The sequence below is a fragment of the Scatophagus argus genome, chromosome 14 (assembly GCF_020382885.2).
Source record: "Scatophagus argus isolate fScaArg1 chromosome 14, fScaArg1.pri, whole genome shotgun sequence".
NCBI lineage: Eukaryota > Metazoa > Chordata > Actinopteri > Scatophagidae > Scatophagus > Scatophagus argus.
The window spans coordinates 18,602,643-18,608,642 of NC_058506.1; positions in this window are offsets into that span (position 1 = coordinate 18,602,643).

Consider the following 6,000-nt stretch of genomic DNA (forward strand, 5'->3'; position numbering starts at 1 on the left):
CCCAAATGATAAAATATGTTGTTAAAATGAAGCCATTTGAAAACAAAACGTGAGCAGGAAAACACCTTCATCAGTCTGACAGCACAGGCACAGCATTTAGGAATTGCACTGCGAATACAAACAACACACCCAACTACAGAAAGCCGTGTTCATTAGGTTTACATTAACGTGTTCGTCATGTTTACTTGTTTTGTTACTCTCTGCACCAACTTAATGCATTTCCATTACGTGCTCATGCTGAAGTGTAATAATTTGACCCCTCACACCGTGTGCCTCACCTGAATAGTGATGCTGTTTCTCAGGAGACAGATAAATCCACCTACAGTAAAGACAAAAACTAATGAAAAAAACACAGAAACCCTGAATCGAGTCATGTGCCATATGAAATCAATTTCACGTCTCCACAGGTCCTGCTTTCCAGGCGCTCAGGACCTCCAACATGGCTGCTGGGGGCCGTGTTATTACCTGAAAGCCCTCTGCTTTCAGTCGGAAGTTGGTTGGACTGTTCTGGTGCTGCTTGGATAGTAGTGAGGTGTTACTCTGGGATGTAGTGTACAGCTGTAGCTGGAGGGGATGTGTGTGTGTGTGTGTGTGTGTGTGTGTGTGTGTGACATGCCAAGCCCAGTGATCCCTGAGCTTGGCACTGTCTGGGCTGGAGGCTTGAGTTGGACAGAAGACGGGGGGTTGTTGTTGTTGTTGTTGTCGAAGTAGATCCCTGGGGTTTGAAAAGTCGGTTGTATCTGACCTCTAACCTCCCACCACCGCCTCTGGCTGCGAGACACACAAACACACACGCACAAACACACACACACACACACACACACACCAAAACCTGAAGTATTATGTCAACGTCCGCATGGGCAGAAATCACAAATGCACAAATAAAGCAAGACACACATGAGTTATTCAAGACACACTTTTAGGTTAGAGCAAAGAAAGAAAAGGATGTCTTTCAAAGTCTCCCCCCCTCAAAAAAACAAAACAAATCTCAGTGAAAAAATCTACAAAGGTGCATTGCAAATATGATTTGAATTCCAAGTGAGAAGTGGAAAATGTTTGAAAGATTGCGAGTGGGAGAGCACATATCTGCCTGTATGAAGCCTCGAGTCTGCTAAATTCATGTTCAAAGCTAATTATGTTGATAGAATATGTGTGCAGGTGTATAAAGGCAGCAGAGCCCCGGGGCCCACAGCTGCATGCGTATGTGATTATATGCAATATATATACTGTTTGATGTGAGCATGAAAGACGCTGCAGCGTTACTGTCTTGTTCTTCTTCTCCTCTGTCTCACTTTGTGACTCAGTTCAACATGCTCTAATAGTTGAATCAGTTTATTTTGCTGGCACATTTTATACACAAAATAAAACACAGCTTGATAGAATAGACCATAAATGTGCTGAGTTCTACATCACCGAGAAACAAAACAAACCATAAAACTCAATCACTGCTAAATGGTTTAGAAAAACAATAAAATGAAAATCAAGGGAAATCTGACAACAGGAGGTAGGATATATATTTAAAGCTAAGCCAGAGGAAAATAAGCTCTATTCTAAAAATAACATATTATATTCAGTTATTATATGTTGTATTCAAACTCTGCACATTTGAGATGCTTCCAAATGCCCCCACCTCACCTTCATCACTTAGATTACTTTGTACAGTCAGCCAGTCAGTAAATGACCTGACAGTCGGTAAGTCTCCAAGCCATTCAGTGAGAAGGTCATCTGGTTACCTGGTCAGTTAGTCACTTGGCCTGAGGTTATGTTTTAAAAATGTGCATCCGAGCTGAATGTGATGTAAATGCACAGCAGAGCAGAGAGACAGGGTTTAACTGTTTCAGCACCATGGAGAGAGATCCAGAGAGAGAGAGACCGGGTCAAACAGTCAGCAAAGGTCTCTCCTATCAGCTTTTCCTTCACCTGAATGGGCAACATCATGAGGTTGAGCAAGGATGTGAAGGGGAATTCAAAGGGATTTCAGAAAACACAACCACATCAAAGAGAGCAAACAGACTGGGTTTAACTGTTTCAGCAGTGTGGAGGGAGACAAAAAGAGACAGTTGAGCTGCATTTCACTGGTCCTTGAACATGTCATTGTTCAGTTCAGTTCCATCCATCCATTTTCTATACCGCTTCTCCGCCAGGGTCGCAGGGGGGCTGGAGCCTATCCCAGCTGACTATGGACGAGAGGCGGGGTTCACCCTGGACTGGTCGCCCAGTCAATCGCAGGGCCAACACACAAAGACAAACAACCACACACTCTCACACTCACACCTAGGGGCAATTTAGATTCGAACCTGGAGCCCTCTTGCTATGAGGCGAACCACTGCACCACCGTGCCGCCCTCAGTTCAGTTCAATTCATATTATTTATATAGAGCCAAATCATAACAAAAGTTACAGTGCAACCCAGCATTCCTCCACGAGGAAGCACTTGGCTTCGCCTCGGCACTTAGCCTCAGGAATATCTTCGCAGACATGACAAGTGTCACTCACTCAAGTGAATTTCATGAGACTGACCCTTTGTGAGACTGACCTTTGAACAGCAGTCACTCAGCGCCACAGATCAACCCCTGTGCACTGCAGTTTCCTGTCATTTCTCCTGTGATGAGTAACAAGTAATAAGCAATCGTGTTGAAATTCAGTTTTTGTCATACTGTGGAATACTAGAATGTGACATTTCTTTCATTTGCATTTAAAACTACCCATGTTGTTGAACTAAGCTGTTTTACATCATAAATCACATCCACGCAAAGCACAATCAAGCACTGCACCTTTAACTGACTTGTCGGTCGTACGAGACAACAGAGGACGGGAAATTGAACACCGGGGGGTAAACCATGTTTTCTTTTTAGACCAGTTTCAGCAGTGTGATTTTAATGGAAATATCTCTAAGTGCTACAAACACAACAGCCTTGTCAAACTGTCATGATGATGCAAAAGCTTCTGGTCTTTTCAGATGGTGAACAGTATGCTGCCTGCGGAGAGTCTGTACAACACCAGCTGCACTGCAGTCTGGTTATTAAAGACACCAGTTGTGATATATGTGTTAGCCTTACTGAATTAGTTTGAACCCATGACTGTGCATAAAGATGGACTACATGAGAGCTCCTGTAGATGACATGTGTCCACCTGTACATCAATCCTTTTCTGGCGCTTTTGAGAAAAGAAACTGGCAACCATGTATTTTGCTTCAGTTGGTAGCTGGAAAAATGTTGACCTGATGTTGACAATTTGGACTTCCCAGCGCCAACCGTGAGTCACCCAGTGAGTCAGGAATCAATTCAGTAAATCAACCTCTCAGGCTTTCATTCTTTGATTCCCACTGGCCATCAAATCATACATCAACACCAGTTATTATTTGGTATTTCCAACTCTTATTTCCTTCCTTCTGCCTGGGTATGATGCATTGTATTAAAATGCTGGTAAATTATTTTTCTCAATATAAGAAAAAAAGTTTTGAAATATTCCTTTAAAGTGAAAATGCTTCTTTTCTGATGTCACATTAAACACATGGCCAATATTACTCCCGATGTGGCGTACAGATGCTGATGAAGCTCATATATTTACGTTTTTTGGAATCTATTTGGAATAAGTGATGGAGACATCATTTGTGCCTCCCTCTGTCTAATTTTCTCACTTTGTGTGTGCACTCCTGTGTTGAATGAAAGGAGCAGAATCCTTCAGCAGAACCAAAATAAAGACAACAAAAATCCACAGAAACCGTTAAAGATAAACTGAATTCTCCCTGCAAACATGTCGCAAACAGACCTTTACTTTGCAGTCTTGTAATAACTCTGCTGAGATCTTGAAATCACTGAGCGGACTCTTTATTTCTATTTTCCCAGCGTATCCTCTTTATCTTCACTCTATGATACCCAGAGCCCATCTCTCCATTTTCCCCAATCATCAGCAAGTATACTCTATTACAGACCCTTCCTGATATAATTCCAACACTCTCTTGCGCGTCCCTCTTATTCATTTTTTCCATCTTTCTGTCTTACTGCCTTCTGATTATCTTGTCTCTCGCTCTCCCTTTCACACTTTCTGGCTCACAAATCCTGAAAATTGAGATCTGAAGGATGGTGCTGCTGCGAGTCCTGATACAAGGCTACCACTCAGTCAAATGAAGACACTCTTTTGGCCCAGGAGAGCAGCCCATCAACACTCTGTGTATTTTACTCAGACAGTAACACTGATGAGACCTGTAGTGTGGTGATAACCAAAGGAGGTGGGCAGGCTTTTAATTGCACGCCTTACTGCAGAGGGTAAATTGGAGTACTGTTCTCCTAATAAACTCACAAAAATCTAAATATAGACTGGAGTTGCATTTACATTTTGATTCCTTTTGATTTTCCACAGTTGAGTCAGTTCTCCATATGGCTCAGGATAATTTCATGCCTCCCTGTCCTGCTGAGCATGCTGCTGCCGGGTTCCTTTCGAACACCTTCAGCTGCAGCCTGCTGCACAAATTTACGTGGAGTTTCACAGGAGTGGAGAGAACACGATGAGAACAAACTGCAGGAAGCAAAGCAAACACTGAGTCATCAGAAAGCTGAAAAACCTGATGCTTGCACCGTTAAATACATCTGGACATGTTAAACTGTTGACTTGGTAGGGGTGCTTAAAGGAAAAGTCAGGGAGAATCATTTAAAGATCCATCATCAGGGAATCATAAATAATTCACAATTCAATGTGAATCAATCCTCCATTTCAGCCAGGATCAAGTTGGTGGAAAAATGGACTGATGAACACCTCCAGAGCCGAGCAGGTACAGTGGCTAAATTACATGACTACTCAGAATTGGAAAATCTGAAGTAATTAACATTGATGCCATTACATAAACCTGTGAAACTCTTAAATTATCCAGGATCCTTTGCTTTATGTTTTAATGTTTTAATATTCCGTATCTCCGAGTACTTTCAGGATTTTTGCTGATGTGGATTTTATGTGTTTGTTTTTAATTTCCTTTCTCACCACATCTTCATCATCAAACAAGGGGGGTTACGTCACGAACAACTCTGTCTGAGCGTTTCTGGTCCTGCAGTGTAGTCGGACGGTGCTTGGCGAATGTCTGACTCATTTACTTCTGTTTATTTAAGTGTGACTTAGTTTGTTAAGATCAAATAAAATGGGAGGCTACAGCCGCCTGAGATTGTCACATTCATTAGAAGTAAACAAGCAATGCTTTATTTCAACTTATTAGAAGTATTTACACTGCTATACATATTCCTTTTTTATTCAAAAGGGCAAGGTTTCCCCAGGTCACCAAAATCAATATTTACCTTAAGAAACTTTTGCCATGTTATGAATTATGAACCAAAAACACTGTACAGCTGCTGATATATGACAACATGCTGCAGTTTAATCCAGTTTTCATTTCTTCATATCTTTCATTTCCCTTGCAAGTATGTACATATTAAAGTTTATAAATTGCCTTCATAGAGTTCTTTAAAAAGTCTTAAATTTAACTTGAAGCATGTAGAGGACATAAACTGTCACACACCTCCACATTTCATCTGAGTTCAAGCAGCAGTGTGTTTATATGTAGCCTCCTTAATATCATCTGCTTTTACTTTGTAGTCCATTGACATGTGAGAGCTCCAGCTAGCTAGCTGGTCAGACTTTCACACAAATCATTTGACTTGCTGAAGCTGTTTAGTTAACAGTCATGTTCTCCTTGTTTGTTTGTTTCATTTGATGACTCATCTGTTTTGTTAAGGAACAAATTAATGAATAAATAAATTAAAAAATGGACCATTTAGGAAAGTTTAAGCAGTTGAATGGTTGTCCTCTTGACAATTAGCTGCTGAATGTAGGCCAATTTTGCCTTCTATAAAATATGTTTGTCCACTGCCAATTAGCTTTGCCTTGTCTTTTGCAGGAAAATGTGATTCGCTGCCTGCGTAACATAAACTGCATTCATTTTTCCAACCCGGTGAGAGTGAATCTGCTCTACACTGCAGAGCATGCAGAGCACAGGATGTTGCCACTGCAGAGT